At 42.1% G+C, this 10,361-nt stretch overlaps 1 pseudogene; it reads left to right on the top strand.

Annotated features, from left to right (window-relative positions):
• Positions 1 to 603: 603 nt before the first annotated feature.
• On the top strand, positions 604 to 721 carry LOC124557084 (annotated as a pseudogene).
• The last annotated feature ends 9,640 nt before the right edge of the window (positions 722 to 10,361 follow it).

Raw genomic sequence — 10,361 nt, 5'->3', positions numbered from 1 at the left:
CAACATCATGCCCCCTCCCCCCTTCCACGCCATAACAAATGGACCAGCAAAACGATCATTTAGACAATGCTGGCTGGCGAACATTGGGAATATGTATAGGTCTCAGGAACATTGTTGAACAGTAAGAGTTTGGTGATACAAGTACTGTGGTATTGGGAGGCAAAATTTAGCATGTGCAAACTAACCTCCAAAAGTTTGAACACAGTACGCTCACCTGTCAACGTTATTATGACACTTTACTCCATCTTCATGAGCTTCTTTTCAGGGGTGATTTCGGTCCTGACTTTATTGTAATGGATAACACAGCGCGACCGTACTGAAAAATTGAAATAGAGGAGACCTTGGAAGATAGGATGTATGGTGAATGGAGTCACCAACATGATCCCCTGATTTAACCCCCATCGAGCACTTGTAGGATGCGTTGGGAGACATATTGCAGCTCAACCACATACAGCAATGATCATCCACCAGTTGCCACACGCGCAGGAGGAGGAACTGGACGTCGAACCCCAAGAACTCCTTAACAACGTTGTGATCAGCATGGGAGCACACTGCACAGCAAGCATTTTGATCCACAATGATGACGTACCCTACTAACAACTGGGCAACGGCCTTGCCGCAGTGGTTACACCGGTTCCCGTGAGATCACCGAAGTTAAGCGCTGTCGGGCGTGGTCGGCACTTGGATGGGTGACCGTCCAGGTCGCCATGCGCCGTTGCCATATTTCGGGGCTCACTCAGCCTTGTGATGCCAATTGAGGAGCTACTCGACCGAATAGTAGCGGCTTCGGTCAAGAATACCACCATAACGACCCGGAGAGCGGTGTGCTGACCCCAGGCCCCTCCAATCCGCATCCTCCACTGAGGATGACACGGCGTTCGGATGGTCCCGGTAGACCACTCGTGGCATGAAGACGGAGTGCTTTACCCTATTAAAAACTACGTCTCGGCTTTCGTAATGTCCAAGTGACCATCATAAATTACGGTGGCTTTAGTGTAATCATTGCCTTTGAAGATAGCTGTCATTTCTTTCGTCTCATTGTATATTTCTTTTAGTTCGCTTCTGTAACAGTCTGTAGCTGCTTTTCTACGTGTGGTCCGAGTTTCATCGTCCTGTGTTACTTAACAGTGACACATCATGCGAAAGTTACTTTCTATCCTTGTTTTTTGCACGCCGGTGTATATATAAATGAGTTTTCACGAACCTATATTGAAACTACCACATTGGGAGTACGAAAACGTCCGATATACACATGCAGATATAAACAGGTTTTGCGAACTCCACAGTCTCCACAGCGACTAATTCTTGATTTAAGATTGTGGCCCATTAAAATTCATCGTGGCTATGTAACCCAGTGCGTCATAACATCCCTTTAGCGGTAAACAAAGCGAATTTCGACATGGTTTCTGAGATTCTCCATTGTTTTCCTGAAAACAGCATAATACGTTGATGTAAAGAAAACTTTTTCGAAGTCACACATCACGAGAGCCAATTGTTTGGTACTGACTTCAATTTGCTCTATCAGCCAGACTGACTGGTTGAGGAAAATACTGAAGGTGACTCTCAGCAGTTCCATTCCAAACTGAGACACTGCTGGATGTCTTTGCAGTGTATAGTGTATCTCTGTTTCCCCACAGCCTCTTTATCAGCGTGGGAAAGTTACTGTCACGTGGAACAAGGTGCTCTGGACATAGCAGCAAATCGCCATGTGCGTCATGCTAAGAAACAGGATATGATAGGACTACCTCCACAACATATTCTTCACCAGAAACCACCGTCACATCCGTGAATTTAACTGATCTGGCGATTTGACTATGGGACAGCCATCGAAAACCTCCAATAGGCAGAGATTTAGCATGGCCTGTCTGTATGGGTTGTTAACATCTAGGTACATGATGTAACTCAATCCGTCAAATGTTTAGAACTGTTCACCAACTTGTGGGTAATCTGCATTCTTACAGATACATTGGCAAAATGCTATGCGAATCCAGCACTAAAAAAGAGCGGCTTGTCGAAATCAGTCAAATATGTCATGTTTACACGTGTCTTTTGCAACATGGCACCTCACGTAAGACCTAGTGTGGTGTGAGAGAAGGCAGGATCCAACGTGTGTGTAGTCATGCATGACTGCATGTCCATACCCTGTATCCACTACGACACTGCCTGTAAGGTTTCTGGTGTATGTGGACAATGTGGTTTTATGGAGTCTCTCCATCGAATGTAGATATTCGTATGGAAAGTCTCCTACCCGCTACTTCATGAGCTGAAACTTTGCATCATCAGGATATGAAGCTCTAGTGAGGTCTCAGCAAGTTCCTGAAGCAGTGCATGCATTAAACATATTTAGTCCAGCAACTACAATGTAATGTTTGGCGTCATCTGCATGCAGAGTTAAATGTTTTTCTCAATGCTCTCAGGCATGACAGTAGCCTGTCATTGAGCAAACTGAGAAATCCTTAGTGATGAAGTGAACACCATACCTGTGATGTCGTAAATTATCGATACCACACCAGGCAGAAGGCACCACTTGGTTGGCAGTAAACCATGCGGTGTCCCCACAAACCTGTGGCTGACTCGAATTCACAACTTCTGCTGTACACTCATATAATTCCAACACCGAGCTGGCATAAAAAGACGCCGTAAAGAGGCCAGCCCGGTCTATTTGCGGCATTATAGTAGGTTTTCTGTACTGTGGTTATGTATGATGACTAGGCTCTGATTAATGGATCTCTTGGGGACTTGCTGTTCAAAGGTAAGTAAACACAACGCCATTCAAAGTAAGGGTGCTTCTAATCATTTCTGCTTTCTGTCCAAGCACGCACCTAATCCTTCCCACCTAGCTCTGGCGGATCCAAAAATAGCCACTCAAACTGTGGAAAAATGCAGGTATGTGCCAACGCACTTGGTGGTCCAAGGTGCATGCACTATGTGTTGTGGCACAGAACCTCCAAGTTAGATGACATTGGTATCTATGTGCAGTTTCCTATTTGCTATCTAATGGCAACCCACATCTCACAGGATAATCCATGATGTATGATTCGAATCGATTGAGGTTGGAGTTGTAACAGCATACAACGTGATACACTGCTGTATATTGTGAATGCCGCTCTATGAATATTATATAAGAGGCAGTATGATCACCTTCACAATTTGCAATAGGATCTAGTGAACACCCAGCGTCAGTATACATGCCTGGTGGTAGGCATTCTTAATCTACAAGAACTTTAAACCTTAGGCAGGTATTTCCACAAGTACTGGTTCCTGGCTCGAGCAATCAGTGAGATACCTTTCTGCGTACTTTCTCTTAGTGAAAGACTTGAAGCATCTAGAGCAATAATGGCCCATTTGGGAGGGAAGTAAATGGGACATGTTCTGGACCCATACATAGTGTTGTTTCTGTTTCTTGGAGAGCAACAACAGATCTGTATGTTTCTTATACTGACAGGTACTTTGGAGAAGTAGAGGGGTCTGATTCCTTCATGGTTCACGCCTTTTTTCTGCACATCATGCTGTTCTGGCTTTCAATCGTCATCTTCTTTAAGGCCTTAAAGTTGAACTGAAAAACATATGTTCTGCCTCTCAAATTAAGGCGTGTTCTGAAGTTTAACAGATACATCGATGCCATCAGAGTTGTAAGGTCCTCAAGACCTTGAGATTTTGGACATTATTACAGCCTTGTTTCTCAGCTATAGCATTTGGAAGTCTGATATGGCTCCTCCCCCCCCCCCCCCCCGCTCATTAGTTGGAACAGAGACATAGAGACATGTAAGGCGAAATGAAAGTGGAGTATATGGCTTAGTGTTCTACCAGAACAAATGTCCTAATATGTCACCGGAGATAAAGGTACAGCTCAACAATTGAACACCCTGCAGTGTCACCTCATTTCCCTCAGCAATACAGACAATGGATTTCTATTCTACACCACTGCCACCTTCTTTGAGGTGGGGTTATGTCAGTCCTTAGCATACTACTCTGCCGCTCGCAATGATAAGATATCGTGGACTGTAGATGATGATTTTGGGGTTCTCCCATTCCAGATTGTGTAGACAAACACTAAGAAAAATGTTTCACTCTTCGTAGCCCCCAGCAGAATTGTCTATATGGGCGTACAAGATCTGGTGCTGAAATGCACTTGCAATCAGAGATCAGATGAAAGCTGGCAAGCGACTGAGCTGGTGCAGTTCAATAAAAATAGGACAGGTATGGGAAGCTGTTGTTACCTGGCTGGTCACTATAACTAGCTGTTGATGGCCCTAGCAGAGTGAAGGCATCAGGCAAAGTGAAGCTCCTGTTGATGGACTCAGATGAGGTTAAGATGCCGTTGATTGACCTGGGCGCATAGATAGTCCCAAACACAGTGACAATCCCAGGTGCAGTGATGGTCCCAGGCATGGAGATGGTCCCGGGTAAGGCGATGGCCATTGACGCAGTGACGGCTTTGGGCAAGATGATAGTCCAGGGAGAAATGAAGCCACCAGTTGAGTAAATGGCCCAAAATGACGTTTCGATGGAGTTGGGCGCATAACTGGTGGGTTAGGGCATGGTGATGTTGCTGCCAGAAACTCACCACTGGCAGCCCCAAAATTTTTGTAAAAAACGGTACTGATAAGTATCTCTTTTGGGAAAAGATTCCAAAAACAGAAATTATCCGCAAATGGCAAAAAAAATAATTTCTGGTACTTCGCTGGTATCAACACACATCTGCATCATTAAATATGGACACCATATTATTGTCAGTTGGTCTACTGCCTCCTAGAATCAGCTCCAGATCATCATAGAGTACATCTAAAAAAGAAGTATCACATAAGAATTTTGTGTAAGCATACGATAATCGTGGAGTAAAAAATTAATTACTTATATATCTGCCCATTTATGAGGGTTCAGACCCATCCCTGTGAGGTAATAGAGGAAATGGTGTCATGGCCTGGGATAGGTCATTTTGCTAAATTGCTATTGCAGTGGCGTCACCTCACTATCCTATGGCTTTATTGTTGTCGATAGCAACAAGAAACAAGAATATCTCATAAGCAATACAAGCACAAGCGAATTATTATTATTGTAGAAGAGGAATGAATGCACTCGTTTATGTGGGGATCCATCCCTGTGAGTTGATGGATAAGAAAGGAGTCATGGCATGGGATGGCTCTTTCTCCATATCAGCCAACCTAGAAATAAGAACAATAATTAATGGATGCAAAAGTAAACAGCAGTAATTGTAGAAAATAAAATATGTACTACTATACACAAACGGGTTAATCTAAAATCTGAGTCCAGAACTAGGAGCTCAGAGGAGGACATGGTGTCATGGGCTGCACAAAACAGCCTACACAAGGGCTGGACATCCCTTATGGATTTGACCAGCTCTCATTATTTCCATAAAAAATAAATCCTATCATGTAAGTAACGCATTTAAAAAGTATATAGCAGATATAGAAAAGTCTGTATTAGCATTCACCATGCTCGACAGCCAGCGCTTGCATCACTTCCCATTAATTGTGACATTTCACTCTACTACCATCGCCACCAAATGCAACAAAAAACATAAAATCAACAGACTGTCACTGTACAACGAACAAGTACATATATGTCAAGTTCATGATATATTCGGACATCAATGCAGAAGCACTTACCCCTCTCTCTATTTGAGGAAGATCCAGAATGTTGTTGCTTCATAGCTGCTGCTACTATTACTTCTGCAAACTGTGTGGACAGGATTCCTGCAGCACGTCCTATTAATAGTCCACTGGCAGGGGAGCTAACTTGTGCGGTCGAGTTAAATCCGACCATTAGGGAACCCCAGCATATTTTTGACCAATCAAAGCAAAGGAAATTGATGAATTATTCATGCCCAGTCCGAGCAGAGACCATAAGTTCAAAATTGAGTTGCTGACGCAAATGCTTCACAGAGCGACTATTGATACAGGTCGAGCACAGTCCTAACAAATTTTCTGCCACAACATGTAACGAACACACTTTCTGGACTTGTTATGTATAAACGGATGTGTAATAACAAATCGCTGTTTGGGACGTAATAAGTTCTTACCAAAAGTACTGTCTGGAGCTGGTGTATTTATACAGCTTTGCCTTAATGTATCGCTGTTCATGGCGTGATAAATTCTTAAGGAATGCTCTGTCTTCACTGGTTACTTTTTGACTTCACTCTGCTTGAGGCGATAAATTTGTTGTAGTTATATATACTGTGCTAGTGCTGTTGTTATTCACACCACCTCAGAGCTAGCATTTTTCCACCATTGTGAATTCATCGTATCAGCAGTGGATGTGTGTGTTATTATTCAGAGCGCTGTCTCATAAAGGAGCTATAAGATTGCCTCAATCCAGGAGATGTATTTTTCCTTTAACAAAGAGCAGGTGCAGTAATACAGGGACTCAAAACCTGATTCTGTGCAAAACACACACACACACACACACACACACACACACACACACACACACACAGCAGCAGCAGCAGCAGCTGCTGAGGCCACACAGTGTGATGAAAAACCCTCTGTCAGCCTGAAAGCATCACTGCTGCATTCAGAGCTTAAATGTATGATGGTGCATACGTGTTTTATACTGCACTGCGTCCTGTGTGGTCATCAGATGCAGTGTCAATGGAGCAGTCCAACTAGGTGACAGCTGATAAACAGATAGTTGCTGGCCCAGCCACGTCTCGCCTCGGATAAAGAGACCATCCACTGTGGCAGCAAGCCAGTGTAAACACACATGTATTGCATATCAAACCATCGTGAGACTGATGCTGTACTTCACTAAAGCCACATGCACTGTGCAATACAGTGGAATGTGTCAAGTACTTATGGTTTACAATTGAACGTAAATCACTTCATTGAATGATCTTGTAAATGTTCATGCGTTATGTCACATGTATTAGGAGATGTCTGAAATTTTACTGCCAGTTCTAGATCCACAGCACAGAGAACGCTTTTGGATAAAAATACATACTTACCACAAATACGAGGGCAGTTCAATAAGTAATGCAACACATTTTTTTCTCGGCCAAGTTTGGTTGAAAAAACCGGAAATTTCTTGTGGAATATTTTCAAACATTCCCGCTTCGTCTCGTATAGTTTCATTGACTTCCGACATGTGGCAGCGCTGTACGGAGCTGTTAAAATGGCGTCTGTAACGGATGTGCGTTGCAAACAACGGGCAGTGATCGAGTTTCTTTTGGCGGAAAACCAGGCGCTTGCAGAATGTCTACGGTGATCTGGCAGTGGACAAAAGCACGGTGAGTCGTTGGGCAAAGCGTGTGTCATCATCGCCGCAAGGTCAAGCAAGACTGACTGATCTCCCGCGTGCGGGCCGGCCGTGCACAGCTGTGACTCCTGCAATGGTGGAGCGTGCGAACACACTCGTTCGAGATGATCGACGGATCACCATCAAACAACTCAGTACTCAACTTAACATTTCTGTTGGTAGTGCTGTCACAATTGTTCACCAGTTGGGATATTCAAAGGTTTGTTCCCGCTAGGTCCCTCGTTGTCTAACCGAACACCATAAAGAGCAAAGGAGAACCATCTGTGCGGAATTGCTTGCTCGTCATGTGGCTGAGGGTGACAATTTCTTGTCAAGGATTGTTACAGGCGATGAAACATGGGTTCATCACTTCGAACCTGAAACAAAAATCAATGGAGTGGCGCCACACCCACTCCCCTACCAAGAAAAAGTTAAAAGCCATACCCTCAGCCGGTAAAGTCATGGTTACAGTCTTCTGGGACGCTGAAGGGGTTATTCTGTTCGATGTCCTTCCTCATGGTCAAACGATCAACTCTGAAGTGTATTGTGCTACTCTTCAGAAATTGAAGAAACGACTTCAGCGTGTTCGTAGGCACAAAAATCTGAACGAACTTCTCCTTCTTCGTGACAACGCAAGACCTCACAAAACTTCAGTGGACTGTTCTTCCTCATGCATCCTACAGCCCCGATCTCGCACCGTCGGATTTCCATATGTTTGGCCCAATGAAGGACGCAATCCGTGGGAGGCACTACGCAGATGATGAAGAAGTTATTGATGCAGTACGACATTGGCTCCGACATCGACCAGTGGAATGGTACCGTGCAAGCATACAGGCCCTCATTTCAAGGTGGCGTAAGGCCGTAGCATTGAATGGAGATTACGTTGAAAAATAGTGTTGTGTAGCTAAAAGATTGGGGAATAACCTGGTGTATTTCAATGCTGAATAAAACAACCCCTGTTTCAGAAAAAAAATGTGTTGCATTACTTATTGAACTGCCCTCGTACAATCTGAAACCTGTTGCTGAAGAAGATGGAGAATTATCTGAGTAAAGCAAATACATCATTTGTGGTCACCCAACTTAAAAATAATTTCACACTGTTTGTAGTACGCGTAAATCCAACTCTTCCTGCTCCCCCATACATCTGCTGGGTTTGATGGATCGTAGGGGAACTGTATGCCTCCAGGTTGTAAATAACATAATTTTTGTAGATTTATTGCATACACGACGCTTCTCCACAGCCTTAGACATAACTGAGATATAAAATTGAAAGCAAAATCAGCATAGCTTTGTAAGCGTCTCTATTATGTTCCACTGGACTGAACCAAAATTATGAATCAACCATTCCATAGTTCTTGGAGAGCCGCACATTCAAGGTTTCTGACCAGTTGGGTGGCACCATAGTAAACATTATTATTACGCATACAGTATTCATGAAATAAAGGCAACGTTATTAAATACATACTACTCGCATTCACTGAAGAAACCTTGAGTATCTGCAATGATGTTAGCACACTAAGGCGTCACTGTGAATTCAGAAGATGTAGCACATCACTTGCTAATTAATACTACTCCTTGCAAAATCCCAGTGGGTGGGTAATTACACAGTCATGAAGAAATAAGCATATACATCAGTTTCCTTAGGGAAATTGTGCGATGATTCAAATTCTATAGAAACATCCACAGGTCTAGGTTTTGTCATTAGTAGGTCACAACGACAGATGTTAATTCCTTAAATCTCTATGTGCTGAGTCTGCGTCAGAATCCATCATCTCACTCATAGTAGGAAGGGCAAAACCTTGCATACGTCTCATACAATAGACTGAAAACATTATTAACCCAGTGGAGCTATAAGATACTGTATGGGTAAATTCTGAACTTTAGATGAACTCTGACTTTGAATAGTTTACAATTGTCAAATCACCTCAAATCCTTTCTCAATATTCCATTCCTCTTGGTATGCAGTATCCATATAATGATGAGAAGTGTTTCTACGTCAGCTGCTGTTTTAATGGCCTGTGTCTATCTGGGTGTAGTCAGTAGAATTTATAAAAATACAATGGTATATTTTATTTATTTTCTCATTTAACCGAAATTATTTTGTCTTATCTATAAGATCATATACAATAGCCTGTCTATGAAATGTGTTATTTATAATGACTAATAAGAAAAAAAGGACTTAGGAATGTAAAGCATCAAATCCTAGAAATGGAATGTGTGGAACGACAGGATTGCGTCGGTAAAGTAACACCCATCTTTTCCCGGCATCTGTCATCTTTTCTCCTTCGGTTCTTGTACTGTCAAAATATATATGTTAATGTAAGTGTATTTGAACAATAACAACCACAAAACGGATTTCACACATTGCATAATACTATCTTACTAAGTACTAATAACAACCTTTGTATGTTATTAACGGGTTTTTTAGTGTACAGGCAGATAAATTTTAGGTTATGTGAACAGAAACCACTTCAGTGAAATCTGCTTGGACACCATTCCCACCATGTCATTGTGATAGGTACAGGTTGTAGTAATTATTCAGAACCTGCTTGTTGTTTAATTTGTGAAGTCCGTTTTATCATTGCGAACTATATTTATGCACTTGAGATTCTCAAAAGTTCTTACAGTCGCAAAAATGTGAAACGAATCCAGTTGTTCCACTCAGAAATGAATTTGGCGCATGCTTAGATTTTTCAATCACGCATCAATTTAACTGTGAGACTTTCGAAAAATAACCTGGTGACCGCTCGTACAACCGTTAAAATATACCATTAATATGTTTTACATGCAATTTTATTTAAAAATTTGTGTTTCTTGACTGTCTCTTTCTTTTTTCATGTATGACAATGATAAACACATGCGATGTTAATCTGATCTATGATTCTTGAAAGTTTGAAAAGTTCATTTTAAAATGAGAATGAAATTTATTTAAAACCAATGAAATCGAGGAAAAGGCATGATATACAGAGAAATTACAATTGTTAAATTTTTGTGAAGGTATCATTTTTAGCAGCTACAACATGAGGTGAGACAATATATCATTGATTCAGCATGACATACTAATGCTGGTTTTTGTAACAGTAAATTCCTTATCTGATTCTTGTGAA

Source organism: Schistocerca americana, chromosome X (assembly GCF_021461395.2).
Source record: "Schistocerca americana isolate TAMUIC-IGC-003095 chromosome X, iqSchAmer2.1, whole genome shotgun sequence".
NCBI lineage: Eukaryota > Metazoa > Arthropoda > Insecta > Orthoptera > Acrididae > Schistocerca > Schistocerca americana.
The sequence above is the reverse complement of the archived record's forward strand: the minus strand, read 5'-3'. Positions and strand labels throughout refer to the sequence as shown.